At 41.4% G+C, this 22,707-nt stretch overlaps 1 long non-coding RNA gene across 2 annotated transcripts in view; it reads right to left on the bottom strand.

Annotated features, from left to right (window-relative positions):
• Positions 1-17,653, bottom strand: part of LOC148137452 (uncharacterized) — a 69,749-nt gene extending 52,096 nt beyond the window's left edge. Inside the window, exons 1-3 of one of the 2 annotated variants that reach the window (XR_015754254.1) lie at positions 17,519-17,653; positions 17,252-17,322; positions 14,516-14,734 (exon numbers count right to left, since the gene is read on the bottom strand). This is a non-coding gene — a long non-coding RNA (uncharacterized LOC148137452). Of the gene's footprint in view, positions 1-14,515; positions 14,735-17,251; positions 17,323-17,518 lie in introns of those variants that run through there. The other variant, XR_015754253.1, reaches the window with a different exon arrangement.
• Between the last annotated feature and the right edge of the window lie 5,054 nt (positions 17,654-22,707).

The following is a 22,707-nucleotide window of genomic DNA, read 5'->3' as shown; positions in this document are numbered from 1 at the left end:
GCTTTAGAACCATCTTGCAGCCAGTTTTAATTGTGTTGTTTGAATTCTGGTGATAATGTGCCACATCTCTTTGTCAATGCTGTTGACAAAGCTGTCTGTGCAGCAAGTTCATTCAAACCTCACTGATTGACGTGCAAGTATTAGCAAAACAGAATGATCAGATATTTCTCCCATGTATAAACTGGAAAGACAAAAGCCATTGTCTTTGGTTTCTGCTACAAACTCTGCTCCTGAGCCATTGACTCCATACCTCATCTTGGGCAACTCTTGTTTGTAATGTTTGTATCATATCTGACATCAAGATGTAAGTTTAACCACATATCTGCAGCATTGCTAAGACCCTGAATTCCAGCTCTGTAAAATATCCATCTCTGGCCTTGCCTCAGCTCATCTGTTCTTAAAATTCCTTGTCGACATTTTTGTTATCTTGAGATGGGTTCAATGCAATTCTGGTCATTTTCTCCCATTTTCCATCTTGCGTAAACTTGAGATCATCCAAACCTCAGTCTCAAATGTCCTCATTTGCTCCGAATCTTATTCATACATCGGCCTGATGCTTTCAGGCCTACACTAGCTGTCAATTGAGCAATGCCTCAAGTTTAAAATTTACATCCTTGTTTTCAAACCTCTTCATGCCCTCCCTATCTTGACATCTTCTCCAATTCCACAGTCCTCTGAGATCTCCTCCATTACCTAACTCTCACTTTTTCAGCATTCCCAATGACAATTGCTCCATCATTGGCTATGCTTTGAGCAGACGAGGGCAATAAGTCCCACCCTTCACTTAGAGTCGTAGAGTTGTACAACATGGAAACAGATCCTTTGGTCCAACTCGTCCATACCCACCAGATATCTTAAATTAATCCAGTCTCATTTGCCAACATTTGGCCCATGTACTCTAAACCCTTCCGATTCATTGTAATTATACCAGGCTCCACCACTTCCCCACACACATCACCCCTTCTTCTTTTCACTTTCTTCCTTCACGACACTCCTTAACAATCTCATTCTTTGATCAAGCTGGTATTCTTCTGTCCTGATAACTCCTCATGTGGCCCAGTGTCATTTTAAAATGACCTCATGTCATGCTTTTTTATTATTGTGGTAAAGATATTGTTCAAATATAAACTGTTATGGACGGCATGGTTGTTCCGTGGTTAGCACCACTGCCTCACAGAGCCAGGGACCTGGGTTCAGTTCCAGCCCAGCACGGCTGTCTGCGTGGAGTTTGCACATCCTCCCTGCGCTGTGTGGATTTCCTCCACGTGCTCTGATTTCCTCCCATAGTCCAAATGTGTGCAGGTTAGGTGGATTTGCCAGGCCAAATTGCCCATAGTGTTAGGTGCATTAGTGAGAGGGAAATGGGTCTGGGTGAGTTACTCTTCAGAGGGTTGGTGCGGACTTGTTGGGCCGAAGGGCCTGTTTCCACACTGTAGGGATTCTAATCTGTTGTTGCATAGCAAAAGAGCCAACCCCTAACTCCAATAATTACTGATTTAAAAAGGTACTGTGTGTATGGAGATATTTTTGCACTTGATTTCTGTTCCCCTCAAACCTCACAGTGGTTTAAATAACGGTCAAAATCATATTACCCAATACTTTACCATTAATGCCTAAAGGGGCTTAGTTTACCAACATCAGTTATGACAGGGATGTACCAATGTGACTGTAACTTTAATTATGCCTCCTCAGCCTTGGCCAAATATGAAGTGACAGCACTCCTGCGTACCGCAGTATCCTAAGGCTCATAATCCACTTGCTTTATTATGGATAATTAGCCCTTTTCCCGAATCATGGCCTGAGGTTACAGAACTTCCATCATCCATACCTCAGTGACTGTGGCCTCCTTCACCCTGGGAAATGAGCAGTGCAATGATGATTGATAGCTGGAAGCACATTCAACACCAGCCTCTTCTCCTACAATATGAACATGTGAAAGGTACAAGTGAGCACAGAGAAGGTTCACAAAGGCAATCTCAAATAAAACAGAGAAAAGGATGCAGAGAAGCAACCAGAGGCTAAATGAGGCCAAGGGGTGACGTTATAGAGGTTTATAAAATCATGTGGGGCATGGATAGGGTGAATAGCTAAAGTCTTTTCCCTGGGGTGGGGGAGTCCAGAACTAGAGGGCATAGGTTTAAGGTGGGAGGGGAATGATATAAAAGAGTCATAAGGGATAACTTTTTCACACAGAGGATAGTGCGTGTATGGAACGAGCTGCCAGAGGGAGCTGTGGAGGCTGGTACAATTACAGCATTTAAAAGGCACCTAGATGGGTATGTGAATGGGCAGGGTTTACAGGGATATGGGCAAATGCTGGTAAATGGGACGAGATTAATTTTGGATATCTAGTTGGCATGGACTTGTTGGATTGAAGGGTCTGTTTCTATGCTGTACATCTCTATGACTCTATGATACCAATATTACTCTTAATTACAACTTTAAAGTGAGGGGAGATAGGTATAAGACAGATGTGAGGTAGTTTCTTTACTCAAAGAATAGTAAGGGTATGGAATGCTTTGTCTGCATTGGTAGTAGATTCGCCAAGTTTAAGTGCATTTAAGTCATCATTGGACAGGCAAATGGACATACATGGAATAGTGTAGGTGGGATGGGCTTCAGATTAGTATGACAGGGTGGCGGAACACCGAGGGCCGAATGTTCTATGTTCTATGTTCTATTTAACATATTTGTCATATCAATGGGCTAGGAATCAAGCAATGAAGGCTCAAGAATTCAAATCCCTCCTGGTGAAATTTGAAATAAACTAATAAGTCTGGTTACAGTCTTAATGAAACTAGTCTCAATAATCGTGACAATGACAACAATCATCTGGTTCCCTTCAGGGAAAGAAATCTTATTTGGTCTGGTCTACATGTCACTGTAAGCACTGTGGCTGACTCTTCATTGCTCCTTGAAATGGCTAAAGAAACCATTCAATTCAAGAGCATTTAGGGACAGGTAACAAATATATTCCTCGATCCCATGAAAGAACACACAATAAAAATAATGTGTTTTCAAGAGGAGGTTGCCTCAAAACCCTGGAGCTGTTGTAATTTGGTGCCAGTTTTGGCTTAATTAGTTGTCATGCTTTCTGCTGAGTTCTAAGTTTGTGTGTTCAAGGCTAACAAGACTAAATATATAATCCAGGCTGCATCTACTATTGAAGGAGTTTTGTATTTGAACAGCAGAATAGATCTTAAACTGTGGCCTTGTCTATCCTATAGTATTTCAAATCACCCCAATGGCTGTACAAAATGATTTTGGTCATCCTGTTGTGAAAAGAAATATGTGAGATTTTGTTTTCTTTCCTCACAAACTTTAATATCTCTGATTGCACAGAGAATTTCTTTAGAATTTCCTGTGGGTCCATCAGAGAGGTGGAATGAAAACATCAGAAAACAAGAACAAACCTTTGATACAACAGACTGACATTCTGGATTATCTATAGATGGACCACAACTTGATGTCTACATCATTGGTTTATAATGATACCTTCTCTTCATCCTATCTCTACATCCAAATGTGCAGCACGGTGGCTCAATGGTTAACGCTGCTGCCTCACAGCACCAGGGATCTGGGTTTGATTCCAGCCTCGTCTGACTGTCTGTGTGGAGTTTGCACATTCTCCCCGTGCAGATTAGGTGAAATGGTCATGCTAAATTACCCATAGTGTTCAGGGGTATGTAGGTGCATTAGTTAGGGGTAAATGTAGAGCAATAGGGTAGGGGAATGGGTCTGGGAGGGTTACTGTTCAGAGGGTTGGTGTGGGCTTGTTGGGCCAAATGGCCTGTTTCCACAATAGCGATTCTATGAAAATAAAAGGGTCTGCAGCCAGGAAAATGCAGTGATATGTGCGTACAATTCAGTATTCACATACTCTGCAGTAATTTCTGTATGACATATAAATAAACAACAAATGCACTAAAGCATTTTTGCAATATAACTTTGCACTTTACTGACAGATATTGACTGTGATCTGTGCATCTGTATGAGCATTGTGAGGAAAGAGTTTTTTTGCATATTGACGCCTGCATTCTCCTCCTGCTAAAGTCAGTGTTGCTTCGTGTATCAATATGGCCATTTTGGGTGAAGTGCTGAAGTGGACCTATACCTTGTTTTGCCTTGCTCACAAAACACCCGTGCTCACTGACCAACAGCGGTCCCAGTCTTTCTGCACTTCACATTTAAAGTTCTCACCTTCATGTTCAAGCTATTCCATGGTCTACCCACAATCTCTGTAACTCTCTCCGGTCCTCCAAGATTTCGGTACTTCTCCCATTCTGGATCATGTACCTCCCAGATTTCCAACACTCTATCATCACTAATTACTTCTTCAGTTGTCTAGAATCAAAGCAGTGAAACTACCATCTGAATACCCCACCTCCATCATCACTTTTCAGATACTTTGTCAAACCTACCTCTTTGACCAATCTTTGGATCACCAGATCTAATATCTTCTTACTAAGTAGCTCAGTGTCAAGTTTGCTTAATAATACTCCTGAGAACCATTCTAGACACTTTACAACATTAATGGTGCTATAATAAGAACTATTGTGGAACTGTGATAGAGTCCTTTCTTCATAGCTAGAAGTTCCAGGTTCCAATCCTATGGTAGAACTTGTCCATTAAAGGCACTTTCAATATTGTGACCAAAGGTTAGATAAATTATCAACCTGTAAATTCTTCCAGTTTGCCTGATGGTAGGTGGTAAAAACAGGCAGCTTTTATGGTTAGTTATCTTGCCAAAGAAAATAGCAAACTACTTATCCATCCAATGGACATCCATGGACCAAAGCCTGAAAATGAATACAGGTGAACAGAGCCGAAAGTTAATTAATATGAGTTATTGCTGTTTCTTAAAGAATACAGAATATCATTTTACTGCCTTTTTTTGTATTTAATTTGGAAACTGCTGACATTTAAGGCACATCAGGAAAAGTGGTCACTATGCCTGCAACAATAGTAGACTCGTCAACTTTAAGGGCATTTAAATGGTCATTGGATAGACCTATGGACGATAATGGTTGGTTAGATGGGCTTCAGATTAGTTTCACAGATCAGCGCAACATCGAGGGCCGAAGAGCCTGTACTGCACTGTAATGTTTTATGTTCAATGTTTTATGAGAACTTCTCTGGGGTTCTTACGTAAAAGAGGGAAATGAAGTCATGAAAGGAAAACAAATGCAAACACATTTACATTTGAGGCATTTTTTTTATTCACTTGTGGGATGTGGGTGTTGCTGGCTGGGCTGATATTTACTCTCTAGTTGCCCTTGAGAAGGTGGTGGTGAGCTGCCTTCTTGAACTGCTGCCGTCCAGGTTCTGTAGGTAGACTACTGGGGAGGAGTTCCAGGATTTGACCCAGTCACACTGAAGGAACTTCAAGGAACCCGTTTGACTGAATATGCCAATAATTTTGAGTCAAAATAGAATTGAACTTGTTTTGATGAAGGGTTACTGGTCTTGAAACGTTTCCTGCCTTTCTCGCTGAGCTTCTCCCACACTTTCTATTTTAGTTTCTGTGTTTAACGTGTCGTATCTTGTTAGATGGGACACTGCTAGCTGTCCTTGAGAAGATGGTAAGGTACATCCTAAATGGGGGAAGTGTAGTGGTTTGATCCCACCATATAGTTTCTTTTAGGCTATTTCAAAGAACCATCAAGAATGAACCATGTTGGTGTGGGACTGGAGTCACATATGGGCCAGTCAGATAAAGATGGCAGGTTTCCTTCCCTGGCTGACATTAATGAAACAAGTTGGGTTTTTAATATCAATCCAACAACTTCACAATCCGTTTGCAAATTATAGGTTTTCATATCTAGATACACCAAATATTAACCTATCCTGCTTAGTACCTTTTGTCACTAGGTTAGCACCTTAACTACTTCAGTCTTATACCAACCCAACACCGTACTTAAATAGAAATCAAATTGATTACAATCAATTAAAGCACAGGAGAATCATTAATTATGTCAAATCCAGGAAGCAGCCATTATCCATGAGGCAGCCAACGTTGCTTTGGTTTTGTGGCAAAATCCACAATCACTGCCCATTGGAGATTGAGGAGTGAATGCCAACCTCTTCAGTCATAGCTGTGACTCCACTGAGAAGCCCTTCACTAAATAGAGGACCACCTCAGGCTGACAGTAGGACATCAGTTTGCCGTTTCAGACAAACATACAAGCGTTCAGCTTCTTGAGCCCGCTCCACCTCTTAATATGATCGAAAGGCAATTGTCTGAGCTCTTTCTGCTGAACTTAAATGGGGCTCTGTTCAGTTATTAGACTCTCCTCATGCCTCAAATATATGCAAATATAATCTTGCACAAGAAATGCCTTGGGTTTGTTTATTGGATGGAGTCAAACTCCAATGTTTGTTTGTTACTGCACAGAACTGAACTGCATTAATGACTATGTATATAAAGGTATTTTTATGAATAAAGTATATTTTGAAATTAAAAAAGACGAGGCTGATCTGATCGTAACCTTGAATTCACATTCCCACCTCCTCCTGATTTCACCCCTTTGCTTAGCCTTGCCTTCAAAAACATTCAAGAACTTGCATTCCACCGCTTTATTAGAGACAGAGTTCCAAAACCTCTCGACTTTCTGAGGGAAAATAGTTTTACTACATTTCTGTTTGAAATAGGTGACTCCTGATGTTTAAGCAGTGATCTGTAATTCTAGACCCTTCCACAAGAGGAAACACCTTCTCCACATCAGGAGCGCCTCTACCTTCCATGAGCAGGAGCGCCTCTACCTTCCATGAGCAGATTCCTGCTTGAAGCAGTGGTTACATCTTAAATAACATTGCCCAGAGTTTGTGACTGTTACAAACTTAGGTTTGTGCCTGTATTTCATTGGCATTGCAAACATGAGTACAGGCGAATGTCCATTTAGAACTTGATATGACAGACTGACTTGATTACAGAGGATGTGAATGAGTGCAGTGCAACTTGTACTTGTTTTCACAGGAGGGTGACCTTACATTGCAAATAGGCATCCTCGACGAATCATACCCAAAGCACTCTGAACATAGGACCATCAAAAGGTTACGGCGCAAAAGAGACCATGCAGCGTGTTGTGCTCTGTGCTGGGCTGAATAAACTTGCCGCCCATTCTAATCCCATTTTCCAGTGTGTGGTCTGCAGAGTTTCAACTTCCTCAGGTACCACAGAAGGCTGTTGAAACTGGATCATTAAAGTATATTTGAGACTGAGATAGACAGAGTTTATTTACAAGGGAAGGAGGATTATTGGGAAAAGGGAGCAAAACAGAATTGAGATTTATCAAATCAGCCATGATCTCATTGGATGTTGGAGCAGACTCAATGGCCCATGTCTGCTCCTAAATCATAAAATCCCTACTATGTGGAAGGAGGCCATTCAGCCCATTGGGTGCACACGACCCTCCAGAAAGCATCCCACCTAGACCCCCCTCCTTTACCCTAACCCTGTGATCCTGCAATTCCTATGGCTAATCCACATAACCTGCACATTCCTGAACACTATGGGCAATTTAACATGGCCAATCCACCCTAACCTTCACATCTTTGGATCATGGGAGAAAAACCATAGCACCCAGAGGAAACCCACACAAACACAGGGAGAAAGTGCAAACTCTATATAGACAGTCGCTCGAGGGTGGAATCGAACCTGCGTCCCTGGTGCTATGAGGCAGCAGTGCTAACCACTGAACTACTGTGCTGCCTGCAAAATGAACACATGGAGCCATTGAGACAAGTGGCATAGGTGCATTTAAGGGCAGCTTATCACTTTTTATCAACCTATTCAGATATGTTGTGACATAGCTTTGGGAGAGGTGAGGCCTGAACTTGAATACTCTGTGTAGGAGCGCAGGTAGGATATTAAAAACCAAATATGGTTCATTGATGCCAGCCAAGGATCCTGCCATTCTTATCTGACCTGGACTATATGTGACTCTAGTCCCACACCAATATGGTTCATTCTTAATGGCCCTTTGAAATAATCTTAAAAAAAAATCTTATGGTGAGATCAAACCACTACAATTCCCTGACTTAGGATGTCCCTTACTATCTTCTCAAGGATAGAGACCAGTGTCCCATCTGACCAATGTAATACAAGTTAAACCCTGAAACAAAAACAAAAACAAAAATTGCTGGAGAGGTTCAGCAGATCTGGCAGCATCTGTAGAGACAGAAACAGTAAACAAAGGTCATTCTGCTATAAGGTGACAGTTGTGACCCTCTGTGATCTCGTGCTGTAGGAAATCGTGCTGTTGAAGATCACTAATAGAAAATCTCTATACCCATTCAATAGCAAGTTGTTATTATCCAAGCAACGTCCACAATTCTTCAATCGCTTTATAGCTAATTGATGCTGACAAAACGCGGTTTATAGCAGAACGACCTGCATTTCCTAATGTCTCCTCTGAAGCCTCTACCGATCACCATAAATCTGTGCTGTCTGGGTTCTCACATAAAGTGTATTGGCCTTGAAGGGAGGACATTTCACCAGAATAATATCGAGACTCCAAGAGTTAAATTATGACAAGGGATTAGACAAACTACAGCTGTATTGACTAGAAAATAGGGAGCTAAACATTCACGTAATCCCAGTTTCCTGCACTTAAAAGAACCCGACGATAGAAGGTGAATGAAGGAAAAATCTTTCCTGTTGTTGTAAAGTCTGGTTCATGAGGGCGCAGTCTGAATATTAGAACAAGACCATTTAGGAGGGAAATTAGGGAAGGTTTCTGTACACAATGGCCTTCATTTTACAGAGAGGAGGAAACCTACTGGAATAGAATCTCTACAATGTAGAAACAGGCCATTCAGCCCAATGAGCCCACACTGACCCTCTGAACAGCATCCCACCAGACCGTCCCCCCACCCTAAAACCTTGCATTTTGCATGGCTAATCCACCTAATTTACACATCCCTGGACACGATAGGTAATTTCGCATGGCCAACCTACTGAACCTGCACATTTTTGAACTGTGGGAGGAAACCGGTGCACCCAGCAGAAACAGGGGGAACGTGCAAACTTCACACACACCGTTGCCTGAGGATGGAATCGAACCTGGATGCTGTAAGGCAGCAGTGCTAACCACTGAAACACCATGCCATACTGAAAACCCTCTGCACATGAGCAGATAAACTCCAATCCCAAAAGTAGTAGAAATTTGGAAGTTTCTTCCACAAACAGCAACGAGGTCAATTATTAATTTCTAAATCGGAGATGGATACAGTTATTTTTTTTGACAAATATAGGTGCTAAAGGTTGGGGGCGAGGGTGTCAGATCACAGATCAGCCTCAAGTCTCATTGAACATTTGTACCTAGTCAAGGAGCTGAAAGGCCTCCTCCTGGGCCTCTGTTGCTATATTATTAACAGCAATGTTAAACAATATTGCCCAGATCTCTACTTTACCCCTGTGGACAATTAATCAAAAGTTGTACCACCCACGCCTACATTCATCTTTAACACCAATCTGTGGGTCTTTTTAAGAACAGCTGCCTTAATTGGAATTTTTGTGGCCACCAGCCAAGTGTGTTACAGGCCAAGTTCCCAGGGCATGTTTTACATGTGTCAGTTGCCTCTTGGAAATGGTGAGAGAAATGATGCTCTGAGCCACCAGTGCTGCTGTGCCTGCAACATGAGCTTCCTCAACCCCAGCGGCCTTCATTGTAAAAATCCCCACTCAGTCCAAGGGCATGAGCAGGACGTGGTGCAAGTTCAGATACTTGGCCAGGACTTCAACACACTCTGCACGCCGAGGTGGCAGGGAGATTTGGAATCTGTTGTCGCTGTGCTTAATGAGAAGCATGTGCGGTTTGATATCATGTGACGGGGAAATAAAAGCGTAATTTACATACGTGTGAGGTGTCAGCGTTGGCTCAGTGGTAGCGCTCTCACCTCCAGGTTAGAAGGTTATGGGTTTAAAGCCCTTCTTCTGAGCCGTCAGCAAACAATCTCGACTGACTCCTCCGTGCAACTGTTTATTATTTTCCACGATGTTGTTTTTCCTGGCTGTTAATAATGGTTCAGGATTGCTCCAACCTAGATTGCAATGATTGTTGAACTATTTACTCAGTCAACTGTATGCAATGAGGTTTAAGCAATGCTATTGAAAACAGACATATTCCCTCACCCACTCCTTACAGCAACAGGATCCAAGAGGAAACAATGTCCTTATCTACACTGTTCGCTGGAACTGGATTCTGGGAAACTGGGATATTTCCAGACATACAGCCCCTTCCCCCTAACCCACACCAATCCTTGTGGCTCAGTGATGGTATAATGTCAGGTTGTTGTGAATCCAATTTGAATCATTGGATCTCATATTTAAACCGAGAGTCCCACATATTATTAAGGGAAGCTCTTCTTCATCTGCTGTCCTTTGGTATTGAGGACGTTCTGTTTTCACGCTGGTTCGATGGGTTTCTGAGATGGCTGATAAGTCCACTAAGGTGATCTGCAGACTCTGCTGAGTGTGGGGCAGCTGGTGCGTGAAAGGTGGGCTTGGTAGGAATAGGCAAAGTCTTTTTCGTGGAGTGGGACAGTCCAGAACTTGAGGTCATAGATTTAGGGTGAGAGGGGAAAGATATGAAAGCGACTTAAGGGGCACTTTTTCACGCAGACGGTGGTACATGTATGGAATGAGCTGCCAGAGGAAGTGGTGGAGGCTGGTACAATTGCAACATTTAAAAGGCATCTGGATGGGTATACGAATAGGAAGGGTTTGGAGAAATATGGTTTGGGTGCTGGCAGGTGGGTTGGGTTGGGATATCTGGTCAGCACGGACGAGTTGAACCAAAGGGTCTGTTTCAGTGTTGTATTTCTCTATGACTCTATGACTCTAGTCTGCTACCAGGTATAGAGGGACTGTCTAATGTGGAGAGTTTGAGTAGATTGGGACTTGTACTCATTGGAATATAGAAGAATGAGGGGTGACTTTATTGAAACATACAGAATTCTGAGAGGATTTGACAGGATGAGGGAGGAAAGATTGTTTTACCCTTGTGGAAGAGTCGAAGACCAGAGGGCATCATCTCAGAACACAGGGTTACACATTTAAGCCAAAGATGAGGAGGAACTTCTTCTCTTGGAGGGTTGTGAGTCTGTAACATTCTTTACTGCCGAGGGCTATGGGCATGGGACATAAAGCATATCTAAGGTTGAGATAGACAGGCTCTTAACCAGTCAGGGAATCAAGGGTTATGAGGAAAAGGCAGGAAAGTGGACTTGAAGATTGTCACATCAGCTGTGATCTCCTTGAATGGTGGAGCAGACTCGATCGGCTGAATTACCTACTTCTGCTCTTACTTAGAATCATAGAGTCATAGAGATGCAAAACACGGAAACAGACCCTTCAGTCCAACTCATTCATGCCGACCAGGTATCCCAATCCAATCTAGTCCCATTTGCTAGCATTTGACCAATATCCCTCCAAACCCTTCCTATTCATATACCCATTCAGATGCCTTTTAAATGTTACATGTACCAGCCTCCACCACTTCCTCTGGCAGCTCATTCCATACACGCACCCTCTGCGTGAAAAAAGTTGCTTGGTCCCTTTTATATCTTTCCCTTCTCACCCTAAACCTGTGCTCTCTAGTTCTGGACTCTCCCACCCCAGGGAAAAGATCTTGTCTATTTACCCTACCAATTCCCCTCATGATTTTATAAACCTCTACAAGGTCACCCCTCAGCCTCCAATGCTCCAGGGAAAACAGCGCCAGCCTGTTCAGCCTCTCCCTATAGCTCAAATTCTCCAACACTGGCAACATCCTTATAAATCTTTTCTGAGCCCTTTCAAGTTTCACAACATGCTTCCGATAGGAAGAAAACCAGAATTGCACGTAATATTCCAAAACGTGGCCTAACTAACATCCTGTATGACCGTAACATGATCTCCCAACTCCTGTACTCAAGACTCTGACCAATAAAGGAAAGCATACCAAACACCTTCTTCACTATCCTATCCATTTGCAACTCTACTTCCACGGAACTATGAACCTGCACTACAAGGTCTCTCAGTTCAGCAATAGTCCCCAGGACCTAACCATTAATTGTCTGAGCCCTAAACTGATTTGCTTTTTCAAAATGCAGCACCTTGCATTTATCTAAATCAAACTCCATCTGCCACTCCTCAGCCCACTGGCCCATCTGATCAAGATCCCGTTGTAATCTGAGGTAAGCTTCTTCGCTGTTCACCTACTCCTCCAATTTTGGTGTCATCTGCAAACTTACTAACTATACCTCTTCTGTTCACATCCAACTCATCTTATAATCTTATAACCCACGACCTCAGCTTTGGGTTTGAGAGTGTGGAGCTCAAATATTCCTTTTTTCAGTTGGCTGAAGGCTGAGCTGGCACATTATAAATAACGATGGATTCTTTCGTAAGGTCTGGCTACATTGAGAGGAGGTTCCCAAGTTATGGAAAATGCTGCTACTCTTCCAGGTTTTTACAGATAGTCTTTATCAACAGAGTGAGATGTTGGTAGGAGCCAGTTGGATGAGGGTTTTAATTTAGTGAAAGGCCAGTTTTCTCATTTGCTTTGGAGAAGGGGTCAAAGGTGTCTTGGAGTCCACGGCTTTCGGAACCCAATGCGTGGAGATCAGATGAGGAAAGAACCGGATTGTTCCAATGGAGAGCCTTTGAAAACAGCCTGTCCACAGCCTCCTCGGATGCTGCCTGACCTGCTGTGTTTTTCCAGCACCACTCTAATCTAGCCCTCTGTCCACAGCCATCTGCCTGCCCGTGCTAACTGTGCTATGTGGCATCAACTGATGTTTGAACAAGCTCAGTGAATCTTAACTGTGATCGTAACTCCCACGTTTGCTCCATACCATGGTGATGGATTTAGGGTGGGTGGGAAGATGGTAGGCTGGACACTTGATCTATTTTATTGCCTCCCGCTACATTCCTTTGAAAACATTCAGCATAGGCACACAATATTCAGCCCACTCTGCTTCCTGCAGCATAACAATGGCTAAAAGTCAAAAGCATTTTCAGCAGACTTTGTTTTAACTGGCATCTTATAAACTGGCACTCTTGATTGACAGCCAAAAATCATGTATCTCAAATACCGCAAAGTTCACTATTATTCTGTTCAATTATTGTAGTTTTAAAATTTATTTACCTCAATGCAAATATATTTATTGTTCAATTGAATTGCCACGTGAAATATCAACAGTCAATTCGATTTCAAGTCAATTTCTCCTCATATACTGCGATCTACCATGTCTGAGTAGTTGGCTCAGGGTGCAAGTGTGATGGCTCTCTGCTGGTAAGTTTTATATAAGGCAAGGTTGCTTTATTTAAGTGATTTACACTGTATATAAAGCATAACAGTCCTGATGAAGGGCTTAAGCCTGAAACTCAATTCTCTTACTCTTCGGATGCTGCCTGACCTGCTGTGCTTTTCCAGCACCACACTCTCGTCTCTGATCTCCAGCATTTGCAATCCTCACTTTCTCCTCCTCCATAACAGTGATGTCTGTACCTCCTGCATTACAATTCAATTAGTTAGTGTATGTTTTCACCTTGATGATGTGGACCTTTTGATTATCTGGAGTATTTGATCACCTGAAATAATCCTGGTCCCATAAGCGCTGGTTAATAAAATGTTTGCTGTAATTGGTTGTAAGGCATTTTGGGAAATCTTGAAAATGCAAGAAGTGCTACATGACTGCAAGTCCTAATTTCCCTTTATGTCGGTTAATAAAGTGGTATTCTTCAGCTGCAGTTCACCACACATGTATAAGTTTCAGTGTGTGCATTTGTATGTTGCTACTGGGTGCTGTGAAGTATGACTTAAAAGTATTTAACTAACGCAAAGTACTTTGCAGTAGTTTGATGTGATGGAAGGTGCAAACCAAGTTCTCTCTTTCTTTGGGTTTGACATGCTTATGTTGAATGAAATGTGATGGAGGGAGCCATTAATGCAAGATTGTGTTAAATCTAAAGTATGTCATGCACTATCCTTAGCTTAAGTGTCTAAATGTGTAACACAACTTGATTGAAAAGGTCAAAAGAGCTCCTCAAAACTCTGTGTTGAGATGGAAATGCAAGTTGGGTAGTGATAGTTACACTCCTTTCACTAGCAAGACTACACAGGAGGTTTGGAAATCCTAGTAAATAGCATTCAACCACATGGTGTTGACAGGAGGTGAGAAAATCATACAAACACAAAGAGTATCCTTACATTTCTGCTGCTTTGTAGTGACAGCATTGCAGATTTCTTTCCCTTATATTCTGTGTTACTGTATTACAAGATGTGCTGTCATCTCTGCAATAGATTTTACAGTAGAGTGAAACTGTATTTGGTTATATCAGTCAACAATTGTCAGTTTTTCAAAATCCACGCTAAACAGATACCTGCTGCAGTTTATAGGTGCTCCTGCCAGGAGGCTGGAAATCACACTTTGTCACACTTGTCTGCCTTACCCTGTCCTCTGTCACTCATTTACAGCTGCTCTGTGACTTCTAGCATACAACTACAGGCTGGTTGAGTCCACTCTCTGCTGACCTCCATGGGACTTGTACAAGAGATCTCTGTAACTTTTCAGCTCTGATCAATTCTGATATCTTCTTTCCAGGTTGCCACATTTTTAAAGTCCTTTTCGGTCCTGTAGTTTCAAAAATCTTATTCATCCTACGGTCAGTGCCTGGAACTTTGCGCACATGTCTCAGCATTAATATTTCCAAGGTTTCTACTTTTCTTCCATGGATCTTTGGTTTCTGAGATATACAGGATAAAATGCAGTATTTTATGAACATTTCCCTTGTTACAAGACTGAATTTTCCTATTAACACATCCTTCACTTTCACAAAATCACTTCTTGCTATCTCTCTTCCTCTTCTGAAGTCATAGAATCCCTACAGTGCGGAAGCAGGCCATCAAGTCCACACGGACCCTTCAAAGAGCATCCCACTCCCCTACCCTATCTCTGTAACCCTGCATTTCCCATAGCTAACCCACCTAGCCTACACATTCTGGATACCATGGGCAATTTAGCATGGCCGGTTCATCTAACCTGCACATCTTTGGACTGTAGAAGTAACCCGTGCCGACATGGGGAGAACATGCAAACTCCACAAGGACAGTTGCCCAAGGGTGGGATCATTTGACCGACAGAGACAAACCTATCAACTTGTTCCAAAGTGTCATCGTCCTAGTCAACATCATTCCAGTTTTTACTAATATGTTCCTTCCAGACACCATTATTTTGGTGTTCATAGTCAATCCATAGTTTAAAATTCTGAATTTTACTTGATTGATAATATTTTTTTGATACCTGGTGAATAAATACTTCAGTAATATTTCACCAGTCTCTTTGTTATTAATTATTAGGCCATGTGTATAGATATCAATAAATAAGATGAAATTGTTGGATAAAGTTCTGGTTAGACGCCCCAATTAAAGATATGTGATCACCTCTGGGCACGGATGGGATATTGCAACATAGGAATGTGTTCAACACAGACTCACCAGAATATATTAGGACTATGGAACTTTGAGTGTAGAAGATTACTTTGAGTGTAGAAAATTAAAACTGCTCTAATTCAGGTGTTTAAGGTGATTATTGAACTTGATATGGGAGATAGAGAAAAATTGCTTTCTATGATGAGCTGGTCTGAAGTAGAGAGCAATCTGTACAGTTAAAATTAGACCATTCTGAGTTAAAATCAGAAAGCATTTGTTCACACAAAGGGCAATGGAAATTAGAAATCTCTTCCCCAGATTGCCAGACCAATTGAAAATCTAAAAATCAAGATTGAGAGATTTTTATCTTGGGAGAATATTAAGGGATATGGAGCCCAGGTGAATTTGCATGAAATCCCCAAAGAGGTGTACTTTTTTCCATTAGGAAGACTATGTCTGGTAAGAGTAAGCCATTCAGAACTGAGATGAGGAAGAATTTTCTCTCACCCGGAGAGTTGTGAACCTGTGGAATTCTCTTCCACAGGAAGCTGTTGGGGCCAGTTCATTAGATATGTTCAAGAGGGAGATGGACATGGCCTTTGTGGCTAAAGGAATCAAGAACAAAGATGGGTACACGGAATTAAGTTTCAGTTAAACCATGAGGAGGTGGTGGTGTAGCAGTACTGCCACTAGAGCAGTAATCCAGAGACCCAGGCTAATGTTCTGAAGACACAAGTTCAAATCCCAACATTGTTGGAAAGTCAAGATCCTGGAGCACACTGTCTACCATGTCAATGGGTGTGCCTACACCTCCCAGAGTGAGTGAGGTAGGCGGCTTTGTTGAGGACAATTAAGGATTGATGATAAGTGCCAGCCTAGATAGTGATGACTATGTCCTATGAATTAATAAAGAAAGATCAGACTTCAGCGGCTGATAATCTTTCGGTTCAGGTCTATTGCCTGTGTGGAAATGATTTCCCCAACTATTATTAGAATCATAGAATCCCGACAGTGTGGAAGTAGGTCATTCAACACATCGAGTCCACACCAAACTTCTGGAGAGCATCCCACTCTCACTGACCCCTCTACCCTAAATTTCCCATAGCGAATCCACCTGCATATTCCTGGACACTTTAGCATGGCCAATCCAGCTAACCTGCATATCTTTGGACTGTGGCAGGAAATCCCCCATAGATGTAGGCAGAATATGCAAATTCCACACAGACAGTCGCCCGAGGCTGGAATCGAACCCGGTTCCCTGGTGCTGTGAGGTAACAGTGCTAACCATGCAGCCACTCTTTTATTATCATTATTATTAACCAAAGTGGTTGCTTTCACACCAGCATCAACTCAATGCAATCTCTCACCAATATTGAAATGTAACTCAGGGATGGTTAGCCATTGTCGTTCCCCTTCATGGCCAAGTGATTACAGAGATTGGGAAATGTTGATAGCTTTAAAAAGGCCAACTCAGGAATTCTGGCTATGCAACCAGCACCTCCCAAACCTATGAATTTCACCAACAAAGGTAGTCAATGAATGTGAACACCTTTGACTCCACATTTCCATCCAGCCCATGCCATACGTTCTTTTGACTTGGACAAATATTGCCATTCACTCATTACACTGAGTAAAATCACTCATGTCCCTGTCTAACAGAAGAGTTGGAATACCTTCACCACATAGAGTCATAGAGACATACAATGTACAGCATGGAAACAAACCCTTTGGTCCAACATGTCCATGCCAACCAGCTATACTAAATTAATCAAATCCCATTTGCCAGCATTTGGCTCATATCCCTCCAAATTCTTTATATTCATGTACTCAACCTTCCAAATGTTGTAATTGTTCGAGCCTCCACCACTTCCTCTGGCAGCTCATTCCATACTCGCACCATGGCCTGTAGAGATAGAGAAAAGATGGACCAAGAATGGCAATGAGTAGTAGTAACTTTGCTGGATACATTTAGGATTCAACAGTTAATAAGAGGAAGTGAATGCACTATTTTTCAGAGGCAACAACATGATTGTTGCATGCATTAGAGATTACCAGGGTGGCTATACCAGTTGATAGAAACACGACCCTAAGTTCATTACCTGCACAAGTGATAGAGAAGAGACAATTGGATGACAAGTTGCACTCTCGACAGCCAATTCTTAGCAGCCTAGCGGAGCAACGATTTTGGTAGCCTATCTCGGCTCATTTAAAAACTCAACCAGATTTGTTCGAGAGCTTCTATTCGTGTGATTTTCAAAACTTAATGTAAGCTGCAGATCACCAAGATTGAACTGGGAATGTTTCGGATGGGATCCTTGCCATTGTAAACAACTGGTTTTTTTTGTGTTTACGAACTGATGCGTGAACTTTATTTTTCCTGAATAACAAATAGCATGTGGTGAAGTGATTTGGCAATCAACCTGATTTCATTAAAGATAAAAGGGTCACAGTGTCGAAAATATACATGAAGAATTGTCCAATCTAAAGAATATGTGTGTGTTTAAAAAGAAGCCCAAGGAATCTGGATGTGGAAGTAGGCAAAACTTTAATTGTGCGTGTCCCAATCACAGTTATAAATAACTTTAACTCATGATTTAATGCATAGTTGAACTTTATTTAACTATGTACCCGACATCAAATTCCTACAAATTTGCAAGGGTCTAAACTCTAACTCCAAAATCTCGCATGCATTTTCATTAATTTGCTGCTTAACAGCATTTGTTTGGATTCAAATTCAAGAGAGGAAGTCAGGGTAACTGCCCTTGACATCAAGGCTGCATTTGATCGTGTGTCATCAAGGACTGTGGTGACAGTGGAATTATTTTCACTGTATTTCACTGTTTTTCTCACTGTAAAATACACGCGACAATAAAATCATTCCTCAGGATAGTTCCCTAGGTCCAACCATCTTCAACTGCTTCATCAATCACCTTCCTTCCATTAGAAGTTCACACTTTTGGTTGTTCAATGACCATTCCAAAATGCTCAAAAGCAAAACATGTCCAAATGCCTGGGAGATAAATGGCAAATAACATCACACATACAAGACTACATTAGGCTCCCTACAGTGTGGAAACAGGCCCTTCAGCCCAACAAATCCCCTCTGAAGAGTAACCTACCCAAATCCATTTGCCTCTGACTAATGCACCTAACACTACGGGCAATTTAGCATGGCCAATTTACCTAACCTGCACATCTTTGGACTGTGGGAGGAAACCAGAGCAAACCCACGCAGACACGGGGAGAATGTGAAAACTCCACACAGCCAGTCGCCAGGGGCTGGAATCGAACTTGGGTCCCTGGTGCTGTGAGGCAGCAGGGTTAACCACTGAGCCACTGCCACTCCCACTCCTACTCACACACACCTATTCCATGAAAGTTGCTATTGATAGATTAGTGTTTTATTCAGTACAGGAGAAAATGAGTATGACTGGATATGTAAATATTGTCCTATCTCAGAACCTTGCAGAGCTAGATTTTAGGGAAATAACAGGAGGTTGTGTGTGAGAGTGTCGGTTGAATGACGCATGCAGCAACAATGTGTGATAAGCTGCTTTTCTCATGGGTTCAGCCAATTCATAGAATCGGGTGACTTGCTATATCCAAAGTAGATCTGTGCCAGCCTTTTAGACTGCATCTGTTATAAGATTGAGCACTAGAAAGCAAAGGGTGATGTGGAGAATAATTACAATCATGTATGTTGCCTGTGTATGTGTATATTCAGGACAAGGCTCTTAACAATCAACAGCTAAGAGAGAGAACATGAGACAAATACATTAACATTAGTGGTATCGATCTGTTGAAACAATTTGTGGTTTTGCTTTAGTCATAGAGTCGAGTCATACAGCATAGAAACAGACCCTTCAGCCCACCATGTCTATGCTAGCCAACAAACACCAAGTTATGCAAGTGCCATTTACCTGCACTTGGTCCGTAGCCTACTGTGCCCCTGGCATTTTAAGTGCTTGTCCAGATGCTTTTGAAATGTTGTGAGAGTCCCTGGCTCTATCACCCTCTTGGTAGTTTTCTACACAGTGTTACCAGAAAGCAAAAATGATGCCCAGATTTTTAATGGAGTCATTGATTATTGCCACACAGAGAATGAAAAACTTGTGTTTGTACTATCATGACATCAGGATGTCAATGTTCCCCTGAGCTGCATGACCACGTCGCCGTGAAATAATCCAGGGTGTGTCATGCAATGCAACAAACAAGCTACATGCAACCGGGATTTGTTTTATGATGCAGCAAGTGCAGAGTCCTAAAGAGACTCCATTGTACAAGAATTAGGATGTGCACAGCTGTGATCTCTTTACAATGCAGCATGTGTGCGCAAGCAGCAATTTTAAAGGGGCAACGAACAAGCCATGCACAAGCAGTGTTCTCTTTGCAATGAGCAGTGTGTGGACATAAAGCAATTTTAAGGGGACGATGCACTGAAACGATTACTTTAAAAAAAACCTAGAAACACCTTTGGTCTGGTTTACAGCCAATCATTTTTCACTGAAATCGTCAATGTTATAATGTGGCAGCCAATTTTCACACAGAAACCTCACAAAAGCCACAATGAAATAACATCAGATAATTTGTTCTGCAATGTCGGTTGAGGGATTAAGATTGATTGGATAGAACTCCTACGACCTTCTTTGAATAGTGAAAGGCAATCTTTTGCAGACCTATGAGAGTGTAGACAAAGTGTCACTTTGACATTTTATGCTAAAAGAAGCCTATCAGACAGAGCCTTGCTCCATCAATGCCATGCTGAAATACAGCCTGAATCTAGTGCTCAAATCGCTGGATAAACACTTATTCAGTTAATCAAGTGAAAACCAATTTCCCTCTCCTTAAAACCCTCTAGTATGCAGATACAGATCTGTGGCCTATTTGCTGGACATTTTAATATTCTTGCTTTCCAATTCCCTTTGAAAAGTATTTCTGGGCTCTCCGTCAATATTTTGGCATTGGGGATTCTACATTCTAGTTATTTCTTTTTACAAAGCATTTCTTTACAAATCTTATGCACCAAAATGTTTTGTAACAGAAAGATAATGGCTATATGGGAATGGTTTAGAAACAATGTACTTTCCATTCAGAACACTCTTTAGAACCATATCAACAAAATAAAAAATAAAATTCACTTTGGGGATAGTTTGGGAACACTGAAGACTATAAAAGGACTGAGTGATGTGAGTTTGAGAAGTCACTCTGTGTGAATTACATACATTAACTGCTGGGGTCAAACTGAAAATAAAGACATCAAGATTAACAATTGAAAAACAACATGATATTAATTTGCATTCAGATGGTTAGCTGAACCCTGGAAGGGCCATTATGGTAATCTCTTCTCCGCGCTCACTGACAAAAGAGAAGCCTCAATTTCTCAGTAAAATGCAGTGACAATGCAATCATCAAAACTGTAGGCTCTTTTTCCATTGAATTACTTGTTGAAATGAGAGAGTGCTGTGCATGACAATGAATGAATGCAATCTGTCAACGTGAATTTTATAGCACTAGAATTTCTATCACAGAATTAGTAGCAAATTGTAAATCAATTAATTATAGCCAAGAGCTAGTTTGACAAGGAAGAGTAATCAACCTTTTATTAAGGTAGCCTTAATAATTTCCTTGAGAGTTAGAGATGACAATGTAGGTTTTACTAACTGCTTGGATACACACTTTCCTTCCTCACACCAGACTTAGCATCAGTGCATGTTGTGGTGCAGATAAGGGTCACGGACAGGTCAATTTGATCTCCTGATTATCTATGCCAGACATTTACAAATCAGAAGTTAGATATGTGGACATATTATATAAATGTGTTGGTTTCCGATCTCAGGATATGATGCATTTGTGGATTCCATGACTCTCTGTGTTCTTTGATTGTTAAGCTGCTGTTTAGCTTGATATAGTTCAATTCCTTCTGCCATTTTCAGAAATTGAGATCTAGACATGACGAAGAATGAGGATTCTTGATTATGAAATATGTATAGTTTTTCTGCTCTTTAACCTTCTTAATATTGGAGAGATGCTTATAGCCTACCTTTAATCCTGAGCACTGTATCTCCTGGATCATATGGTGGTGTCAGCAGTAGACGGTGTTTTCTTAACCATGGCTCACTATCTGCCAAAATGTAAAAGATAGATCGCTTATAACCCTTGGGAATATTTTAAGGTTTTTTTGTTGAAGACTGTTTTACCTCATTAGTAACTTTGGGTTGATTGTTATTTAATTTCTTGTTTTTCTGAAACTATGCCTTACTTCTGCACATTTTCTGAAAATTACCCATTGTGTGACATATAAAGCATTCACTTCAAATAGCTGGGCACTGTCTGTGCCTTTGAGGTTCCTTTGCTCCGTAGCACTGACAAAGAATTTTAATGTTTGGTGCCCGCTCTAATTTCTGCACTAGTTTCTCACTTGCATCACTTGTACTTTTAAATGTTTAAAATTTAATGTGCTCTGCTGATCTCCTGCATTAAGGTTAATCTTCTCCACGAGGATTTATTTGTGTTTCTCTGGGGCTTCTATTTCACTTGCCACTTGAATGGATTTCTCGAGAGCCAGATCTTCTTTAGAATATAATAAATCTGAGAAAGACTCATCAGCAATCCCTTCAACAGCTCCATCCCTTAAGAATATTGACTTAAAATCAACATAGTTGTTTTTTTTCCCAACCAAACTGATAGATCATTAGGGAAATAATCTGTGCATTCCCCTGGAAGCTGGAACCTCCTATTAAATTTTGCTGTTTTAAGAATCCTGTTAGTTCTGAGATTGAAAGCTGTCAAAGGCTTTCAAACCATCTTCAAAGGTACCTGCTGTTTCTTTTACTCCCTTAGGAGCTTTAATATTGTAAGCCATACCCCTGGTTTTATATATGTAAATGCATTTATTTGTTCATATTCAAACTTTGAAGCTAATCTGTTTCATAGAATTGTTTTCTCCAAGATGTCCAATTCTGCATGCTTATGGTTGATCTTTGAAACTACATTTTCCTGACACTAAAGGAATTTCCTATGTTTTGTGGTTTAAGTGGAAGCTTTCCACCTTCTCCTGGCTGAAGAGGAAGATTCCAGCCCTTGTTTTTACATCTTTAGATCATAGAACATAGAATAGTACAGCACAGAACAGGCCCTTCATCCCATGATGTTGTGCCGACCATTGATCCTCATGTAAGGCAAACCTAATGTATGAACCCTCAAATTTCTGTGACCATATGCATGTCCAGCAGTCTCTTAAATATCCCCAATGACCTTGCTTCCACAACTGCTGCTGGCAACGCATTCC

This window comes from Chiloscyllium plagiosum, unplaced genomic scaffold, assembly GCF_037043375.1.
Source record: "Chiloscyllium plagiosum isolate Xiang-an unplaced genomic scaffold, Cpla_swu_hap1 HiC_scaffold_43, whole genome shotgun sequence".
Classification (NCBI taxonomy): domain Eukaryota; kingdom Metazoa; phylum Chordata; class Chondrichthyes; order Orectolobiformes; family Hemiscylliidae; genus Chiloscyllium; species Chiloscyllium plagiosum.
Note: the sequence above shows the minus strand (reverse complement) of the source record. Positions and strands in the feature narration are given on the sequence as shown.